Source organism: Scyliorhinus canicula, chromosome 22 (assembly GCF_902713615.1).
Source record: "Scyliorhinus canicula chromosome 22, sScyCan1.1, whole genome shotgun sequence".
Classification (NCBI taxonomy): Eukaryota; Metazoa; Chordata; class Chondrichthyes; order Carcharhiniformes; family Scyliorhinidae; genus Scyliorhinus; species Scyliorhinus canicula.
Genome location: NC_052167.1, coordinates 2,329,314 through 2,351,232, shown reverse-complemented (window position 1 = coordinate 2,351,232; position 21,919 = coordinate 2,329,314). Strand labels below are relative to the sequence as shown.

Below are 21,919 nucleotides of genomic sequence, written 5' to 3'. Positions count from 1 at the left end.
CCGAACACCATAACCCTTAATCCCTTTATTCTTCAAAAAACCAATGCTGACAACACTTGCTGCAGCACTGCAGGAGTGCTGCGTTATCAGATGAGACGCGAGACTGTGACCTCGCGTGCGGATCCCACGGTGCTATTCCGAAGAATGACCGCCCCTGGTTTTTATTTCAGATTTCCAGCATCTACGGTTATTTTAGAGTCCCCGCCGCAGTCCTTCGCTCAATATTAATCGCCCCGCCGACACGTGGAAAGCAGATAATCTGGCCATTATCACATTGTTGTTTGTTGGAGCTCGCAGTCCCCGCGTTGCCTCTATGTTTCCCACAGTGACTGAAATTGGCGGTTTGGAGACTTTGCTGAAAGGCGCTACATGAATGCAGGTTGCTCATGGCCGGACTGTGTCCGTGTTTCTGGGCTGAAGCTCCCTCCCTTACCCCGTCCCCGGAGGGAGCCCCGGTTGCTAAGCGACACCCCGCCTGTCCCCCTCTGTAACCCCCCCGGGCGCTCACTTCCGCCTCAGCTCACCGCCCACTTCCGGTCCGTCCTCCAAATGTTTCCGCTCGATCCCCGCCCCCTCCGAGCCCGATTGGTGCGGCTCCTCCCCCGCCTCAGCCTCCCCCCCCCCGCGGCCCGGCAGCTTCCCCGGAGACCAGAGTGGCGGCCGGTGAGTGGAGGGTTTTCCTGGGTTCTGTTGGGGGGGATTGTGGTTTATATTTTTTTAAATTGCTGGTTGTCAGGGTAACGGTGCGTCCCTGATATCATCACCATCCCCCCCCCCCCCCAGTCTGACACCCCCCCCAGTCTGACACCCCCCCCCAGTCTGACACCCCCCCCCAGTCTGACACCCCCCCCCAGTCTGACACCCCCCCCAGTCTGACACCCCCCCCAGTCTGACACCCCCCCCAGTCTGACACCCCCCATCCCCAGTCTGACACCCCCCCAGTCTGACACCCCCCCCCAGTCTGACACCCCCCCAATCTGACACCCTTCCCCCCTCCCCCAATCTGACACCCTTCCCCCCTCCCCCAGTCTGACACCCTTCCCCCCTCCCCCAGTCTGACACCCTCCCCACCCCCCAGTCTGACACCCCCCACCCCCAGTCTGACACCCCCACCCCCAGTCTGACACCCCCCACCCCCAGTCTGACACCCCCACCCCCAGTCTGACACCCCCCACCCCCAGTCTGACACCCCCCACCCCCAGTCTGACACCCCCCACCCCCAGTCTGACACCCCCCCCTCCAGCCTGACGCCCCCCCTCCAGCCTGACGCCCCCCCTCCAGCCTGACGCCCCCCCTCCAGCCTGACGCCCCCCCTCCAGCCTGACCCCCCCCCTCCAGCCTGACGCCCCCCCTCCAGCCTGACGCCCCCCCTCCAGCCTGACGCCCCCCCTCCAGCCTGACGCCCCCCCTCCAGCCTGACGCCCCCCCTCCAGCCTGACGCCCCCCCTCCAGCCTGACGCCCCCCCTCCAGCCTGCCGCCCCCCTCCAGCCTGACGCCCCCCCTCCAGCCTGACGCCCCCCCTCCAGCCTGACGCCCCCCCTCCAGCCTGACGCCCCCCAGCAGCCTGACGCCCCCCCTCCAGCCTGACGCCCCCCCTCCAGCCTGACGCCCCCCTCCAGCCTGACGCCCCCCCTCCAGCCTGACGCCCCCCCTCCAACCTGACGCCCCCCTCCAGCCTGACGCCCCCCCTCCAGCCTGACGCCCCCCTCCAGCCTGACCGCCCCCCCTCCAGCCTGACGCCCCCCCCTCCAGCCTGACGCCCCCCCTCCAGCCTGACGCCCCCCCTCCAGCCTGACGCCCCCCCTCCAGCCTGACGCCCCCCCTCCAGCCTGACGCCCCCCCTCCAGCCTGACGCCCCCCCTCCAGCCTGACGCCCCCCTCCAGCCTGACGCCCCCCCTCCAGCCTGACGCCCCCCCTCCAGCCTGACGCCCCCCCTCCAGCCTGACGCCCCCCCCTCCAGCCTGACGCCCCCCCCTCCAGCCTGACGCCCCCCCCTCCAGCCTGACACATCCCAACATTCCCCCCCTCCCAGCCTGCAATCCCCAGTCTGCCTCCCCCCCACTCCCCCCCCCCCAGCCTGCCAATCCCATCCAAAACTGTGCAGAATATCTGAGGTATGACTTCACCAATGCTTTGCAGAGTTGCAACCGTTATACTCCTTTCCTTTAGCCGTAAATGCCAACTCAATGCACTCCAAGCTCCTTGGTGTCCAGACTGCCGCGTGTCCTGTCCTCTCATGCCAATCCCAAACTCTGGGCCTTATGGAAATACTGCCACCGGCATCACCATTTGACATTTATAAGACGATAAGAAAGAGGAGCAGGACTGGGCCTTTCGACCCCTTGACTCTGCCATTCAACAAGACCATTGTTGATCGGATTGTGGCCTTAACTTCGCTTTCCTGCTTGTCCTCTGTTAACCCTTGACTCCCTTGTAAGTTGATAGCCAGTCGAACTCAGCCTTTAAAATATTCAATAGCCCAGTCCCCACTGGTCTCTGGGGTAGAGAATTCCAACAAATAACAATCCATTGAGAGAAGAAATTTCTCCTCATCTCTGTCTGAGATGAGAAAACCTCTCGGCTGCATTCTCCACTTGGGAGACTAAGTATTGACGGCAGCGGCTCGTGTGTGGATTTCACGACCAAAAAATCGGGGTGAAATCCTCACCGATTCCAGTACCAATGAGGGGCTAGTACTGACGCCGAGTGAAACTCCTGCGGGTCGTGCCGAGAATGGCTGGTTCCCAGGTCCCAGGCCGCGCATGAGCACGGCTGATAACCTGCACCGGTCGTGCTATAAAACATGGCGAACACAACCTGCCAACTGCGACCCCACATCCCCCCCCCCCCCCGGCCATCCCTCAGGTGCCCCCCCCCCCCCCGCCCCGGCCAGCGGCACGGGTCCTGGCCGAGTGTGGTGGTGCTGGACACTATCCGCAGCCTACACGCTGCGGCCCATTGAGAGTGGAGCATTGTGGGTGGGACGGCCGATGATGCGCTAACAGTGTTGAAATGGCATGCGGCGCACAGGTGGATTGGCCATGATGTCGGTTTGGAGAGGGTGGGGCATGGTGGACTGGTGTCAAACCTGCCCCGATTCCAGCACCGGAATCCATTCTCCACCAGATCGCCGATCACGATTTCGGTGTCGGGCTACGGAGAATCCAGCCCTTAATTTTTTAAGCGGTGTTCCGTAAACCTAGATTGCCTTGGTGGCTGCTCGTGGTAAATGCAGTGTTGTGAATATCTAGTTCATGGTTTGTTTTAATGCTTTAGAGGTAATGTTTATTTCTGGGATGATAATTGTTGCAAAAACCAAAGTAATAAAAAGCTGGACTTTAGTGTTTTCCAGAACACCTTAAAAAATGACTGTTCAGAAGGTTGCCCATGTTTGTTTAATAGACAGATTGGAAGAGATAGAGCTGTAAAACAGTAGGTAGGTTTACTGAGCTGGAGAAATTGTAAGGGAGGGATAATTTGCTTAAAGGTTTGGGGATAGCCCAGAGCAAGCTGTGTCGTTGTGGAATTAAAAATTTTTTTTACAGTACCCAATTTATTTTTCCAATTCGGGGCAATTTAACATGGCCAATCCAACTAGCCTGCACATCTTTTTGGTTTGTGGGGGCGAAACCCACACAAACACGGGGAGAATGTGCAAACTCCACACGGACAGTGACCCAGAGCACGGATCGAACCTGGGAGTCATTGTGGAGTTGAGGAAGTCTCTTTGGTTTCAATTTATCTGGCTGTTTGCTGGGAGAGGGTTTTAATTTCAGTTTGAACCTTGTGTAGCTTGCAGCTCACTGAAAGAAGTGAGCCAAAGTGAATGACAGTTAGACCTGCACTGTAAACAGAGTAAAATACTTGTATCATCGTTGACTGCTTAGCAGGTGAGGCTTAATCTCAGCTTGAAACTTGTGTGGAACGGAAGCTGGAAAATTGTCTGATTTGAAGCTAATGACAGAATATGAAGTTGGCCTCATAGTGTCTTATTGCAAAATGAAGCAGCCTGCAAAGAAACCTGAAATACGTTTTATATTGTTTCATGGAATGTGGGTGTCACTGTCTGGGCCAGCATTTTCATTGCCCATCCCATTTGCCCTTGAGAAGGTGGTAGTGAACCACTGCAGTTATGTGGTGCAGGTACACACAGTGCTGTTAGGGATGGAGCTCCAGGATTTTGACCCTGTGACAATGAAGGAATGGTGATATAGTTCCAAGTTTGGATGGCATGTGGCCTGGGGGGGGGAGGTGGGTGGCGAATTGGTAAATGATGTTCCCATGCAGTTGCTGCCCTTCGAGTTGGAAGAGGTCGTGTGCTTGGAAGGTGCTGTCAAAGTAGCGTTTGGTGAGTTGTTAACAATGCATCGTGCAGGTGGTACACCCTGCTGCTACTGTGTGCTGGCGGTGGAGGGAGTGAACGTTTAAGTGGTGGTTGGGTGCCAAACAAGCAAGCTGCTTTGTCCTGAATGGTGTCAAACCTCTTGATCACCCAAACCAGGAAGTATATTGCCATTCCTTCATTGTCACTGGGTCAAACTCCTGGAGCGCCCTCCCTCCCTAACAGCACTATGTGTGTACTACATCAGAATGAAAATGCTGGCCTAGGCAGTGAACACCCACGTCCCATGAAAGAATATAAAAAACATTCCACGTTTCTCTGCAGGTTGCTTCATGTCTTGGAGCTGCACTGATCCAGGCAAGTGGGGAGTTTTCCATCACGGCAGCACAGTGGTTAGCTCAGTTGCTTCACAGCTCCAGGGTTCCAGGTTCGATTCCCGGCTTGGGTCACTGTCTGTGAGGAGTCTGCACGTTCTCCCCGTGCCTGCGTGGGTGTCCTCCGGGTGCTCCGGTTTCCTCCCACAGTCCAAAGATGTGCCGGTTAGGTGGATTGGCCATGCTAAATTGCCAATTATGGTCCAAAAAGGTTAGGTGGGGTTACTGGGTTGCAGGGCTAGGGTGGAGGTGTGGGCTTAAGTGGGGTGCTCTTTCCAAGGGCCGGTGCAGGCTTGATGGGCCGAATGGCCGCCTCCTGCACTGTAAAATCTATGATTAGAAGTCAGGAGACTTGCGTCTTGTTGATGGTGGACACAGGCTTTCGGGAGTCGGGAGATAAGTTACTCTCCGCAGAATTTCCAGTCTCTGACCTGCTGTTGTAGCCACAATGTTTATATGGTTGGTCCAGTCAGTTTCTGGTCAATGATAACCCCGAGGATGTTGAGAGACTCAGTGAAGGTAACGTCATTGAATGCCAAGGGGCAATGGTTAGATTCTCTCTCGCTGGAAATGGTCATTGCCTGGCACTTGTGTGGCACGAATGTTAATTACTACTTACCAGACTAGCTGGAATATTGTCCAGGTCTTGCTGCATATAGACATGGACTGCTCAATTAAAATAACCATAACAAGGGATGAGGCCTTCACAGTCGGGAGAGGGTAAATTAAAGTTTGACCTCCTTGAAAAAAAGCCGGACTGAGGAACATTTTTGTGGCATATTTATGGGTGGTCCCTATAGATGTAAATGGCTTTACGATTGATGTGTCATGGAAGTGGGAAGGGGCAACACAGGTGGAGAAGGTAGTCAAGAAGGTATATGGCATGCTTGCCTTCATTGGCCGGGCCATTGAGTATAAGAATTGGCAAGTCATGTTGCAGCTGTATAGAACCTGAGTTAGGCCACACTTGGAGTATAGTGTTCAATTCTGGTCGCCACACTACCAGAACGTGTCAAGGGTTTGGAGAGTATGCAGAAGAGATTTACTAGGATGTTTCCGGGTATGGAGGGCATTAGCTATGATGAGAGGTTGAAGAAACTTGGTTTGTTCTCACTGGAACGACGGAGGTTGAGGGGTGACCTGATAGAGGTTTACAAAATTATGAGGGGAATAGACAGAGTGGGTAGTCAGAGACTTTTGTCCAGGTTAGAGGGATCAATTACTAGGGGGCATAGGTTTAAGGTGTGAGGGGCAACGTTTAGAGGAGATGTACGAGGCAAGTTTTTTTACACAGAGGGTAGTTGGTGCCTGGAACTCGCTACTGGAGGAGGTGGTGGAAGCAGGGACGATAGTGAGGTTTAAGGGGCATCTTGACAAATACATGAATTGGATGTGAATAAAGGGATATGGACCCCAGAAGTGTGGAAGATTTTAATTTAGACGGGCAGCCTGGTCAGCGCGGGCTTGGAGGACCAAAGGGCCTGTTCCTGTGCTGTACTTTACTTTGTTCTTTAAGCCTGAATGTAGAACACATATATATTATATATAGTTATAAACCATATTGTTAAGTTAATCGTGCTTGTTCTGTTTAAATCTTGTATACAATACAGTTTGTTTTGTTGAAAGGGAGTAAAATCTTGTGGCATAGTTCTATTGATTATAACAAAATATTTGAACGTGTTTTCATAAAAATGTTAATGGTCCTGTGAACTGGATCTTAATAAGAATCTGAAAAATACATAGCAGGTCTGCCAACACCTCGGATGATAAGCTTTCCAAGTTTACATTTTCTTCACCCATGACTACCGTTAGTAGCTGAATTGAGACCAGTTCCTGGTCAACACCTGGCATGATTCTGGCTGCAGTGCAGCTCTGTGCTTGGGCCATTAGCTATATGTTATTCATTGCCTGTTTAGCTGACAGATGGAATCCATGGCTGAAATCTGTTGCCTTCTAATCTCCCAGATAGAGTAATGGAATCGCATCATGGAATCATTTAAGAACCAATTGGATACTGCACTGGGACCTTGTGAAGCACTGAGTAGAAATCTGCCAGACTTTTCTATGATTATCTAGTGATGATAGCTGTCTCCTCACCATTAACAACTTAAGGATATTAGTGGGTGCAGAAAGCCAGTTACCGTATGACATTTTCAGCTAGTCCCCAGCAGAACTGATGGATTAGAAGTCAACTGAGATTCTGGGCGCTATTATTCCAAAAAAACTCTATGTTCATTTGTGGTTGATTTTTCAGGGAGTCTGGCGAGTTCCTCACCGCTATTCAATGACACTTGGTCACTTTTTTGGACTCGGTTTTAGCACTGGGAAGCTGAACTCCGAGATTGGGCCGCCATTTTGAAAGGGTGCCCCGAGTTTGTGGGTCCCCCATACCCCCCACCCATGGGCAATGCCACCCCCTCCCCCACACACACGCGCACACACACACATGGACACTACCACCACCCCCCAAATGAAGACACCCCACAATGGGGTCCCTGGGGGTTCCTCCCTCTTAAGGCCTCCCCAAGCCCCCTTGCAGCACCCCTTACTGACCTGACCTGCACACCCCACTCTTCAACCTCCCTACCATCCTGTCACGGGCATGGCCCCCTTCGCCCCTCTGGCCTTTGGCAGTGCTATCCTGGCACCTCGGTACCCTTGCACTGCCATCCTGGCACCCAGGCAGTGCTCCTGCCAGTTGGGCAGTGCCAAGGTACCCGCGTTCCAGGGGGGAGGGGAGGGCCTGGGATCCACTCTGCACTTACCCTGACCACCCAGGGGTCTCCGATGGCTACACATTTGCGTAGAGTGCGCTGGTTGGCGCCCGGCTGCGGCGTCGCTGGGGAGGCCGGTGGATACCGGATGCTTGCCGAAGCTGGTTTAAAACCAGCTTCGGCGTACGCCGCCTGGTCATGCCCCTTGTGGCCATGTTTCAGATGCAGGACTTGGGTTAATTCCCCGAGGCGCGAAGACTGTCAGGAAGCCCACGAGAGGGCTCCCCCGGCATTCACCAGCCACACCGCGCTCAAGGGAGAGCGTAACACGGCAGGTGGATCTTGCCCTCTATCTATGAACACCTTGGAGCTTTGAACAGACAATCGACTTGAATATCAGTCAAATGTGGCAGGATACAAGGCAAAACAAAATGTTGTGGGCGATGAGGTGCGTATTATTAACAATAATACGCCGTATTTACAAAACTCGATCTAGTTGATCCTCCACACAAACCTTCACCCACCTGACTTAATCCAAACCTGTCAACATATCCTTTTCTTCCTTTCACCTGTCTCCACTTCCCCTGCTGTTTACCTCATCCACTTCCATGTGGTCGCGAGTTCCACATTCTCACCCTGACTCTGGGTAAACAAGTTCCTGTTGCCTGTATAAATTACTATCTTATATGGTCGCTAAATGTAGGTTTCCTCCGTGTAGTGTGCTGAAGCTTTGTTCTTTAGCTAAATTGATGCTATGTCTTCCTGCCTCAATAATATCCTCTAATTGGACCAGTAATGAGGGGCTCAATAATTTTCATCTTTTCTACCTGCAATATATTATGCGCATATCACAGAAAATACTGTGCGGAAGAGGCCCTTTGGCCCATCAAGTCTGCACCAATACATGAAGAACACCTGACCACCCCCCCCCCCCCCCCCAACTAATCCCATTTGCCAGCACTTGGCCCATAGCCTTGAATGTTATGACGTGGCAAGTGCCATCGAGGTACTTTTTAAAGGATGTGAGGCAACCCGCCTCTACCACCCTCCCAGGCAGTGCATTCCAGACCGTCACCACCCTCTGGGTAAAAATGTTTTTCCTCACATTCCCCCCCCCCCCCCAAAACCTCCTGCCCCTCACCTTGAACTTGTCTCCCTCCCCCCCATGACTGACCCATCAACTGAGGGGAATGGCTACTCCCTATCCACCCTGCCCATGTCCCTCATAATCTTGTACATCTCGTTCAGGTCACCTCTCCGTCTTCTCTGCTGCAACCGAAGCCTATCCAACCTCTCTTCATAACTTAAATGTTCCATCCCAGACAACATCCTGGTGAATCTCCTCTGCACCCCCTACAGTGCAATCACATTCTTATCCTGGCAAGACAAAACCATGAATGCGGCAGTTCTCTCAATGGCAGAGTTGCCAAGTGTGTTGGCACTAAGCAAACAGATGCGGCTCCGGTGGATAGGACACATCTGCAGGCTGGAAAATGTTACACACCCAAAGACTTTTTCTGTATGGTGAAGTAATCGGAGCCAGATGATCAGGCAAATGTGACCTGAAGTGGCTGGTGTAAGAGGGAAATTAGAACACACGTGCACCGCCACTATACCCATCGTCTTGGCAACAGGCGGTCTATGCCAAAAACAGTAATCCACAGGGTCACTTGGCAGCTGCATGAGTGGCGCTTGTGTCAAGACTCCCTCTCAATGATTTACCATCACAGCCATCAGCAAAGGTGCACCAACTGAAGACGCCCCAACTAGATAGATTGTTTTCTATGTGTCCATAGATGGAAGGATGCCAACACTGAAGAACATGTGTGTCTATGTTGCTAGCTGTACTATGCCAGTGTGCCTATCATGAAATAAAGGCCTGTTCCAGGACTTGATAACAAGAGAAATCTGATAATGCTGATTGGGAAAGAGTTATGGAGGGTTGGTACAATCATTACTTCTACTCATGTGTTTTTTCCCACTCAACCTACTCTATAAATATACATTCCAGTTTCAAAAAGAAACCAGATGAGAGAAGAGTTGTATTCGGTATGATGAAAAGTGTTGACAAGGGAAGGTTCCACTAAGGGCCGGAGTTGAGCTGTGACGCAAATTTCTTTGAAGATTTGAAAGAAGATTTCATTTCATTTCCCAGTACATTTAAGATTCTGGACTTGCAAGAGGAGTTTATTTATTTATGTGGGAGATGTATTGACAGGAGTCCAGCTGTGACATTCTACATTGCCTTTTCATGGACGAATGGATCTTGCTGCAATCAAATTAACATTTCACTGCTATCTAAAAGAGGATTTTTATCTGATATTTGCAATTGGACGATAAACCATTTTTGCTGCCAAAAACCCCATCCATTATTTGGGTGCAGTTGTGGAGGTCTCTGGCACAGGGGAATGTCCTGTCTCTGAGCCAGAAGCTCCAGCTTCAAGTTTAATCCCAGGACATGATCGCCAAGGATGATGTGTTTATAACTTGAGGTTAAACCGGTTTTTAATATCAACCGGCAAGTCTTCCCCCAATGGCAGGCGGTAAGAGTGCTGGAGATTCCTAGTCGGCCACACAATGTAGAAAACCTCTAACCGTCTCTGTCTGTAGCTACCACCAGCTACAGCGGAGGCTGAGTTTTCTTGCTTGGGTGAAATTCGTCTTCTCTAGATAACTGCAAGGGTTTGCTTCCTCCTGCGCTTTTTAAGAAAATAAATTTTCAGATGTTGGCAATGTAGGGAGCTGAGTTGGTAGCATCAGCGATGATCAATCGTCAGTGGAAGTCTCTGCACTGCGAAAGTAATGTTTCAGTGCTTGACGGTACGCTCTGACCGAGCGACATGACATTGTCTATGCCTACACTGCATATGAAGCCCAAGGACTGAGATATGAGGAAAGGTTCACAAAACCTGGCTGTGCCAGCCTTGACCTTATATGAGGGGAGTCTTTCAGCGATGCACAAGATACTAATTGGAGTAGAAAAGCTGAATCTTGAGCTTTAAATATTATTTAAATATTATTTTTAATATTAGGCGTTTGATAAAGTTCCCCATGGTTGGCTCATGAAGAAAGTAAGGAGATGTGGGATAGAGGGAAATTTGGCCAATTGGATAAGTAACTGGCTATCACTTAGAAGACAGAGGGCGGTGGTGGATGGAAAATTTTCAGACTGGAGACTAGTTACCAGCGGTGTACCACAGGGATCAGTGCTGGGTCCTCTGCTATTTGTGATTTTTATCAATGACTTGGAGGAGGGGGCTGAAGGGTGGGTCAGTAAATTTGCTGATGACACCAAGATTGGTGGTGTAGTGGATGAGGTGGAGGGCTGTTGTAGGCTGCAAAGAGACATTGATAGGATGCAGAGCTGGGCCGAAAAATGGCAGATGGAGTTTAACCCTGATAAGTGCGAGGTGATTCATTTTGGTAGAAAAAATTTGAATGCGGATTACAGGGTCAATGCCAGGGTTCTGAGGAATGTGGAGGAACAGAGGGATCTTGGGGTTCATGTCCACAGATCTTTGAAGGTTGCCACTCAAGTGGATAGAGCCGTGAAGAAGGCTTATAGTTTGTTAGCGTTTATTAACAGGGGGCTTGAGTTTAAGAGCCGCGGGGTTATGCTGCAACTATTCCTCACCCTGCTGAGACCACATTTAGAGCATTGTGTGCAGTTCTGGTCACCTCACTACAGGAAGGATGTGGAAGCATTGGAAAGGGTGCAAAGGAGATTTACCAGGATGCTGCCTGGTTTGCAGGATGGGTCTTATGAGGAAAGCTTGAGGGAGCTAGGGCTTTTCTCTTTGGAGCGGAGGAGGATGAGAGGCGACAATAGAGGTTTATAAGATGATGAGGGGGATAGATAGAGTGGACGTTCAGAGACTATTTCCTCGGGTGGATGTAGCTGTTACAAGGGGGCATAACTATAAGATTCAGGGTGGGAGATATAGGAGGGATGTCTGAGGTCGGTTCTTTACTTAGAGTGGTTAGGGCGTGGAATGGATTGCCTGCTGTGATAGTGGAGTCGGACACTTTAGGAACTTTCAAGCGGTTATTGGATAGGCACATGGAGCATACTAGAATGACAGGGAGTGGAATAGCTTGATCTTGGTTTCGGACAATGCTCGGCACAACATCGAGGGCCGAAGGGCCTGTTCTGTGCTGTACTGTTCTATGTTCTATGTTAAGTTGAAGCACAACTTCAAGACAAGCGAATATAGATGCAAACTAGTGACAGGAAGGTTGAGGATAGATGGCCAGACCAGTGGTGAGGACAACAAGCATTTATGCAGCACCTTTTCATGAACAAAAATGCCCTACTGTGTTTCATGGAGCAATCAAACAAAAATGGGAACAGAGAAGGGGGCGAGGAAAATCTTGCTCAAAGAGCTGGGTTTTAGGGAGGAATTTGTACATTTACTGAGGGAGTTCTAGGGTCTGCCTAAACTGTTGAAAACCAAAGTCTTATACTTTCAAAGACTGAAGATGGTGGAAATAAACCTGGAGTGTGCAAACACGCTGAGGGGATGTTTGTCAAGTTGGCAGGTTCTGTCCGCTATCTAGCGCACAGTGGTTGCCTTTCTATGCATCGTTGTCTAAAGCCACAGGAAAGGAAACAGGAAGATTTGTCGGAACATTTTGGTTTGGAGGAGAAGTGACCGAGGTATGCAACCGAGCTGGTTGCTTCTATCAAGGGCAAATGGAGCAAATTGTATCTAACCGGCCCACGTCAAACATCAAAACTTTAATTGCGTTCCCCTACATGAACATCCTTTCATTTTGCTGATTTAATTTTCCCTATTTTCAGAGTGAGATTGCCAAGTCTTCCTAGTCTGTCCGTTTCTCAGAGACTATGGATCAGGCTGCTGCCAGATTGGAATGTCTTGTGCTTCATTGGCCAGGATGGGACATGGTATTGTGAGAACGGTGCTGGACCCAGCCCTTCATGTTATTCCAACATAAATCGCAGCCACCTTCAGCACAATAGAAGTTGATGGTAAAAAGTTGGTTTCCATAATTCTCTGTTATGATAGATCTGCTCATCTCCGTTGTGCTACTGGGGAACATTTCCACAGCGTACATCATGGATACATCATAGAATTTACAGTGCAGAAGGAGGCCATTAGGCCCATCGAGTCTGCACCGGCTCTTGGAAAGCGCACCCTACCCAAGGTCAACACCTCCACCCTATCCCCATAACCCAGTAACCCCACCCAGCATTAAGGGCAATTTTGGACATTAAGGGCAATTTATCATGGCCAATCCACCTAACCTGCACATCTTTGGACTGTGTTAGGAAACCGGAGCACCCGGAGGAAACCCACGCACACATGGGGAGGATGTGCAGACTCCGCACAGACAGTGACCCAAGCCTGAATCGAACCTGGGACCCTGGAGCTGTGAAGCAATTGTGCTATCCACAATGCTACCGTGCTACATGTCAGTTATGGGTGTGCAAATGCCACAGGATAAGCTGCCCTGAAGCCCTGCTCGCTTTTAACAATTATTATTATTATGATTTCACTGCCTGAGGCTAAGTTAAACCTACAGAATAGAAATAAGACATTCCACGCCACCAGTTTATGCTCCAGAACAGTGTCATTTCCACCTACCCACTCCCTTTTCATCCAACCTCATCAGCATTTTCTTCTATTCTTTTCCCCCTTATGCGCTTATTTAATTTCCCCTTAAATACTTCTCCACCGTTGATCTCAACCACCCCTTGTGGCAGCGAGTCCCACCTTCTGGACGATAAAGCTTCCCAAAGTGTTATAGACTCCTCTGTGCTAGGAGGGGAATGAAGGCTCCAATAGACAATGCCCCATTCTCTCCAGATAGCAAGGAAATTTGCTTTGAGGCATCTTGGCTGCTCAAAGCATGGATAGGGAATAGGGCGACGGAGCCAGGGAGAGGCAGGTTTGGTACAGAATGAACAAAAAGGATCAGGGGCTGATACATATGCTCCTGAGAGTAAGCTAAAGCATTGCCATAATGATTTGTATGGAAGGTACCTCCCAACTTTTACGCCCCCAGACAGTGAGCCAGATTTCCTATCTGAACTTGAGTACTTGCAGTAAGTCACCAATGAGTTAAATATTCCATTCCCATCAGTAGGACTTTTTTTTTTTTGCTTCTTTGTTATCATTATCCCAGACGGAATGCAGTTACTGTGTGATGTTTGGCTTTGCTAAAGCGAACGATGTGAAAAATCGCATGCTCTTTTTGAGGTTTTTGTCGGCTGCAGTGCTGTGGAGATGTGGCAAAGTCTACAAGTGAGGTGAGGTGATGAGGTGTCCGAGGATTCCGCAGTACTGATGTAATCACTGTGATGTCAGAATCTGTCTCTACATCTGCTGCTGAGTCTCTGAGCCTTGGACTTGGGCCACAGAGCTAATTTCTTTCAATGTTCTTTTGGAATGTGGGGACTCTTAATAGCTGCAGTGATTCTGAAAAGAAAACACACGAGGCGAGAGTGCCTTTCTCCAGATGCTCACCCATACTTACTTTACGGGGTGCTGCGGTTTTGATAATGGAATGCAATGGCTTTCAACCTTATCTGCGGCAGGACCGACTCTCAAATCTCTGAAAGATGTACAAAGGAAAAAAATGTTCCCCTCATTGGCGGAAGCTATTTCTGAGTCTGGCAACTGAAATTTAATAAATCAGCAACGACAGAAATCTGATCCCAGGGGTTCCCCGCGCCCTGCACTCACTTTCCCACCCTTGCTAGGGGGCCAGCCACCCCAGTATGAAAACCTGGATTGCAACACTGTTCAAAGCAGAATTCTCTGCACTATACTGGGAGAGTTGTTTTAAAAAATCGTTTGTGACTTACTGGGAAATAGTTCTGCTCAGTATGCTATCTCTCCCAGGTGCAAAGTGAAAATCGCATTCCATGAAATATCACATAGCCCCAATTTGGACTCCCAGACGAGTTCTTCACCGCAGACTTCCATGGGAAATATTGTTAAAGAGGTGAGTCGGGGCAAAGAGTCTTTTTTTTTTTCTTTCTTAGCCTGTGCTCGGGGACCCTGCAGTGTTGGTTTTCAAAGTTGACCTGCTCTTGACCACTATCATTGCTAGCTTCCAGACATCTGAAGTCGCAGAACCCCTGGGATATCTTGAGCTCACTTTGAAAATGTGAATTGCAAAGGAAAGAGCTGCCTTCGCTGAGGAATAAACATATTTTGGTACACAGAAAGAATAATATGAGTCAGCAAATACAAAATAGAAAGATCGCAGGATTCTTGAGAACACTGTTTGGACCTTCAGACCTTTGACCTTGTGGTTCATTTGATATGTCCTCGGTTCAAAGACTTTCCCAACATATCAGTGTCCTGCAATCTGTGAGTTCAGTCATGCATAGGTGGGCAGGGGCATGTTGATAAGTCATTCAAACTTTACTCTTTTATTTAAGTGCATGGTCACAGTGTACACAGCTTTGGAGGATGAGTGGATTAAAATGTTAAAGACAACTGTGCACCCTCTGTGTACATCTGGCCCAGCTGGAATTGCAGGTGAAGGATCCAAGCTGTCTACGTTTGTGTGAGGATACTGGCCACCCATGTCAACAAGCAGCAATTACTCTTCAGTAGAGAAGCGCGAGGCACGGTGAAGCTGTCTCGTCAATTACAGGAATGAAATGGTTTTGCTTGGTACAGTATCCTTTTGCTTTTGTCTCCGTGTTGGAAAGAAATATAGAGGGATGTGCATTTCTGTCGCGCCTTTCACAATCTTGGGGTGCACTAAAGTGTTTTACTTTTGAAGTGTTGTCACTGTTGTAATGTGGGAAATGTGGCAGTCTGTTTGCACACAGCAAGCTCCCAGATGCAGCAATGTGATAATGACCGTATCGGCTGTTCTTGTGATGTGGCAGAAGGACAAACCAGTGACCAGGACACTGGGGAAGAACTCTTCAAATGAAAGTGTTTTCTTTGCAATAGTGCCGCGGGATCTTTTTCATCCATATTAGAAAGTATACATCTCGTTTGGAAAAACAGCACTTGCAACAGTGCAAACCTCCCTCAGCCATACTCTGGACTGTCAGCCTTGAATTTTTGTGCTCCAATTTCGAATGGCACTTGATCTCTCGCCACACTGTGATTCAAAGTTGAACGTGCTACCCACCAAGCTATCGTGACACACTATTCATTATTCATTCAGATTACAGATTGCCCAGTCTCACGATGGTTGAAGCTATTTAGCTCATCCTTCGTGAAGGAACTGGTGGCAGCCCTCCATTGCCCCACAACCGCTTATAGCTTTGAGCTGCCGCTCAAATCACTGGAGTTTTTAACCATCGCTACCCAGCCTCACAACCATTCTCAGTCCTGACTGCTGTTAGTTGGACAGCACAGAATGTGTCTTTTGTACATGTGCCTTCTCACCCTGCAGTCATAGTTTGACTTCCAAAACCTGGATTAATCCCGAATATAAAGGTCCCCTCTCCTTTGCCTCCTTTCAAAGCTGAAAGGTTCAGCCCCCTTAGCACAGTGGATCTGGATGTGGCTTCTCATTGCCGTGAAATGTCTGCTCGCACGCAATGGGGTTGTTTTTTGTAATTAGTGGTCCTGTATCTCATCCAGCTGGCCTCCACACACAGTAGACAGGATAAATTGGAAGTGAACCACTATGGTGGCTGCAACACTGGCGGACATCCCTTTGCAGGGAGTAGAGCCGGCACATCTGGTCAGTGGCCGGAACTCTGAACTGGTTTGGGACACGGACCAGGGCTGGAGGTGGCTTTTGGTCCATTCGCGGTTCCGGTGTTTGCAAAGTTTTGTCTTCCACATGGCCAGCAGCCCCCAGCAGAATGAATGTGTGAAGTTTTGTCTATTTGGAACACTAAACCAGGCATGAATGCATTCATTCATCACCCTGGCACTGTGTGGCCCAATTCTGCTGCCAACGCTCGAACGTCTAGACAAGAGCGTTCAGTTTACAGGAGAAAAAATAAAGAAAGAGGATACTTTGCGAATCTCAGTCCTTCATCGAGGTTGCTTCAAAAACCTTTCAGTGGTTCAGGCAAGAATTAAAGATACTGCATGCTAGTCAAAGAAATGCGGAGAGTTCTCCTACTCTCCTGATTAAAATACTGTCTTCAGCCAACACAAAAGTAGATCAACTGGTTGAGTGTCTTCTTGCTGCTTGCGGGATCTTGCTGTGCATAAGGTGTGTCATGTTAATGTCCCAGTGCTTCTTAAAACGTACCTCTTTGACCAAACTTTCGGTTATCTGTCCTAATATCCTCTGCTGTTAACAATCCTGTGAAGGGGCTTGGGACACTTTACTATGTTGCAGGTGCTATTTGAATGCAGCTTGTTGTTGTATGCTTGTACTTTAAAGTAATTCCTTGCATGTGAAGCACTTTTGAGAGGTCTCCCGGAGATGTGATACGGCCCTGTGTAAATGTGCTTTGTTTTCTGAGTACAGTGTTGCTTTTGAACTGGTTGATCTCTCCTCAAAGGTCATGTGCTTCATGCCAGTGTCTGCCAATAGCTCTTTACCCCCTTGGTGGTGAGGGGAGCGAGAGAGGGGGGGTGAATTCTGTGAGAGGTCTTTGGTTGAATGCCCTCAGTAATGCACAGGAGGTGCCTACATTTAGGTGGTCACATCCTAGAAGGAGCGGAGGTCGGGGTGCTTGAACCCGTGGACTCCAAACTCCCAAGGTGAGTGTATGGCAGTGGATGACCTGCTCCTGCATGAAAGCAGTGAGTTTGAAGCAAAAACAGAAAACACTGGACAATCTCAGCAGGTCTGGCAGCCTCTGTGGCGAGAGAGCTAAGGTTCCGAGTCTGGATGACTCTTTGAGAGAATAGTGGGATTCTGCAGTCTCTTTGCTGCCAGAGAACCCCATCATGACAGGTGTGGATTATTCCTAAATCTCTTTTTACATCAGATTATCTTGGAGGAGGTCGATTTTATGATGCAGAGATCACTGATGGAATTCAGGAGAGAATTCTTAACCCAGAGTGGTGAAAAATGAGGAACTAGCGAGCAACTGGAGTATTTGAGGTGGCTATCACAGCTCATTCAAGGTGGACCTTGGTAGGCACATGAATGAGAAAAGGATCGAAGGAGATGTTAAAGGGGTTAGATGAAAAAAGTCTGGTGTGGGGCATAAACACCGACTTGGATCTGTTGAAGTTTACCACCTGTTTCCGTGCTGTGTAATACTATAATGTGAAGAAAGATTTCGATTGATTGTCACGTGTACCGAGGTACAGTGAAAAGTATTGTTCTGTGTACAGTCCAGGCAGATTGCTCCATACATGGAAAAAAAAACATAGGACATACTTTAAATACATAGACACAGGCATCGGGTGAAGCATACGGAATGTAGTGCTACACAGTACAGAAGATGTGTGGAACTGCAGTAATTGTGACATCCCTATATTTAAGGAATTTCTCTTTTTCCTCCTCCACCGCCTCCTACCTTCTTAAAACCTAACTCATCGCCCAAGCTTTCAGCCATTGGTCCTAACACCTCCTTGTATATCTTGGCAAAAATACTGCTCTTGTGAAGCGTTGTGAAACGTTCCAGTACGTGTAAAGGTGTCATCTAAATGCAAGTTGGTGTTGTTGTTGTTTCCCTGTTGCCTACTTCAACTGCCACACGTGGAGCAATGCGCAGGACGTTGGATGGCAAACAATTTTCACAGACAAAAGATCAAATCGAATGTTCATTCCTCTCGTGCTGGAGCTTGAAATGGGGGGGGGGGGGGGGGGGGGAGGAAAGAGACGAGTGGGATTTGGAGCCCCGAGATAAAATAAATATCACGTTCTCTTCAGCCGATTTCTGTTTTGTTGGGAGTCAGGTTGCCAAGAAGGCAGTCATCCCCGTTTATTTTTATGCTGCAACCCCCGACCTCCTCCAAACACACACGCACACACATCAAAAAAACAAAATCTCTGTGGTTTTCCAGACATTACTGCAGGTTCCACCCCAGGATAACATTAACAGTGAGTAAAGCAGTGACAGTCTGCTCTGCTAGTGGTTAGAGTAATGACAAACACATGGGCTGCTCCACTTTGAACAAGGCGTTTGTAGCTGCGCTGTTGTGAATTTCTTTTCTTCCCTTCCAGACGACTTGGACTGACTGTATTGGACAGGCTTGGAGAGTGATGGGGCTGTGCTGGGTGAGCCATCGCTCACTGAAGCGGACTTGAAGGATACGGGCAGAAGCAACTGTTTGGGTAAGCCTCTCGTTTAGCGTTACCAGGAACAAACTTGGGAAAGCTCCATTCATACATTGCTACCAAAACGATAAGCATGCCTTTGTTAACTCTTGTTAACCCCAGATTTAATATTGCAGGAACATTTCTTGCAGGATTAATTATGACCTCGGGTAGGAGTGTGGAAAAGGTGGAAGCCAGATGGAAAGATTAAAGGAATGAGGCACTTAAAAGGAGTCGTGGGATCAAATAATTGAATGATTATCTTGGGAGAGTCGCATCTGCTCTGCGTACCACATCCCAACAGTTCACTACGACGGAGGCAGTATAGTGGTTAGCACTGCAGCCTCACCGCGCCAGGGACCTGGGTTCGATTCCAGCCTTGGGTGTCTGTGCGGAGTCTGCATGTTTTCCCCCTGTGTCTGCGGGTGCTCCGGTTTCCTCCCGCAGGTTAGGTGGATTGGCCACGATGAATGCACGGGGTTACGGGGGATAGGGCAGGGAGTGGGCCTAAGTAATGTGCTCTTCGTAGAGTTGGTGCAGATGTGATGGACCAAATGGCCTCCTTGTAGGGATTCTATGAGTTGTTCAGTTTTTAAAAAACAAGTGTTCTCAAATTTCAGGAAGTTAAGTTTTAGAGTATCGAAAATCATCTTTTTTGCCACAATAGAAAGAGTATTTGTCTATTTCCATCCAAAGGGACATTGTCTCAAAAGTCATGTGTGCTTGTCATTCCTGTGCACAGATGGAACAAGAGCCAGCGACCACTTCCTTGAATATTTTGTTCATGTGTAAAATTCTGACTCTCGGGGACTACCATTTGTAGCTTGTACCTCACGAGTGTGATGTTTGCTGCCCTCATTGTGCTACTCCTGATGGAAATTCTAAGAGGAATTTTTTACTCGAGAAATGCTGGTGCCTGGAGCAAGTTCACAATTAATATCTTCAAAATCTTGCCTCCAGCCCACTCCCCCTCAGGAAATGTGTTACCTCAAAGGTTGTGACGGTGAAAATTGTTCACGATGCAGGTCAGCAAGTTAAATATTAAGGATAGTCTTGAGCATTAACCTTTGCTTTGCTATCTAATAAAATATTGTATCACGTTAAATGACTCCTGTTCAAAGTCTACTAAATCCTCAACATTGTCCTTTTTTTTTACTTTGCCTCTTCCATCAGGTGCTGCATGATGTCTCATGTGTCCTGTCTGTTAATGAGATTAAGTGGGTTAGTGATGTTGGGTAGGCTAGATGGTGTCTGTTGAGTTTGTGTATTGATTTCAGGCCATTTGGCTCATGTTAAATTCAAGCAATTTTTGTGCTTTTGCTAATGTTGTTGGTGTCAAGTTAGTCTGATTAATATTATTACTTCCAACAACCCCACATCCCTCTGCATTTCCCCAATTCTGGTCTCTTGTGTATTCCTGATTTTAATTGCTCTTTCATTGGCATGCCTACAGTTGTCTGGACTCTTAGCTATGGAATTCCCTCCTTTAAACCTCTGCCTTTCTACCTCCCTCATCTCCTTTAAGACATTCCTCCAAACCTATCTCTTTGAGCAAGCTTTTGGTCAAGCGCCCTATCCATATCCATCTTATCGTATCATTATGTAGCTCACTGTCAAACTTTGCTTGTAGCAACTTGAGACATGAAAGGGGCTACATAAATGTAAATTAGCTTGTGGTTTCCGTTGTTCAAAACCACGTTTGCAGCCTAATGGAGCACAAGTAACTTTGATTCCAGGCCAGCTTAACATTGTAATTACTTGGACTGTACTGAAGGAAACTTGTGTTAGCTACCAAATAATTTTCTTGCACTTTTCTGGCTTTCTTGAATTTCCCCATTGCTCATTGCATATATCGTTATTGAATTCCCTTGCTTTGTTTGTATAAAGATAGCATTTTTTAAAAAAAATGTTGTGGGGGCGACTTTCTGCTGCTATGACTGCTAATTAAGAACCAGCATCAGGTTAACAGCACAGGAAATGACCATGCAATCATTAGAGAATCCAGACTAACCCCACTTCCCTGCTGTCCTGTCAAGCCCTGTACCTTCCTCTACTTCGAATATCTATCTATTCTCATTTTAAATGGTACTTGTGAAGTCATGAGTTATTATTACAAACTTAACATATATTCATGAAGTTTGTCCTTGTTAAAGGGAAGGGTCTTCCCATATTCTATCAGCGTTGAAAAGTACTTGAAGAGAAAAATGTGGAGGACTATAGGGAAAGCGTGGATGAATGGAGCTAACCGGATAGTTTTCCAAAGACCAGCACAGATGTGTACCGCCGAATGGCCTCCGGTGTTGCCTCATTCCCATCGATCGAAGCTGCTCCTAAAATTAACACCTTCAGGGATAAAAAGGAAATTGGGAGAGTTGAGGTGGACTTGGAGAGAGAGTGTAGGCAACTGGATTCAGGACCCACTCTCAGAATTTCTCCATCACTTGGAAAGGAGTTGCTCCTTTTGCTTCTCTTTTCCCCAAAGGGGCGTTTTGTGCTTGCACTACTTTAGTTGGGATTCCAGAAAGCCAAACACTTGAGCCAGTGAAGCGACTGCAGGTGAAAGGGAGCCAACTTTATATGTAGAAATGCTGGGAGCTGGCTCCCAAATGCTGGTCTCTCAAGATCAAACAGCAACATACAAATTGGCTTTGGAACTTGCAGCGGATTTGTCGCAAATGTTAAAACTGCTGCACCGCACCTCTACTGTGAGCCGCTCATGTCCTGAAATCCTACGTGGAAGTGGTTGCTGCCAGAAGCCTCCGGCAAAATCTAATTTTCATTGTTCGCTAAATGAGCTATTGGACTCCTGCTTCTGCTCATCCAAAAATAACTTCTCCCAGCGGTGTTTCTTTCTGTGCATGGGTCCACCGATCCCAGTTCATTCACTGTACATGGAGGGCTGGTCTGGTTCTAACAGGCCACCACTGTATACTACGAGCATCAAAGTTTTGTAGGTCTGGGCCCCTCACACTCCCCTCTCTAAATGTGGGTGCTATTTCAGTACAAATGGAAGATGTTAGAAACTTAGTTTTTAAGCAGATACACAGCCAAGGGAAAGTTGGTGAAGGGAGGGGACGGTCAGTGATGGCGTGGACAGCAATAGATTATCCAAAAGGATTATCGCACAAAACAAAAGATGGGTGGTAATGGGACAAACAAATGACCGTTCCGCTGTCAGCTTAAATGTATGGGGGACCGGTTAACGCAGTTGGCTGGATGCGGAGCGATGTCAACAGCACGGGTTCAATTCCTGTACCGGCTGAGGTTATCCATGAAACTTCTCAAACCTTGTCCCTGCCTGAGGTGTGGTGACCC

At 48.5% G+C, this 21,919-nt stretch overlaps 1 protein-coding gene across 3 annotated transcripts in view; it reads left to right on the top strand.

Annotated features, from left to right (window-relative positions):
* The first annotated feature begins 611 nt into the window (after nt 1–611).
* Nucleotides 612–21,919, top strand: part of csgalnact2 (chondroitin sulfate N-acetylgalactosaminyltransferase 2) — a 57,375-nt gene continuing 36,067 nt past the window's right edge. The window contains exons 1-2 of one of the 3 annotated variants that reach the window (XM_038783000.1): nt 612–663; nt 18,512–18,622. The gene's annotated coding sequence lies outside the window, so the exon portion shown is untranslated. Of the gene's footprint in view, nt 664–14,827; nt 15,082–16,578; nt 16,598–18,511; nt 18,623–21,919 lie in introns of those variants that run through there. The other 2 variants (XM_038783002.1, XM_038783001.1) reach the window with 2 other exon arrangements.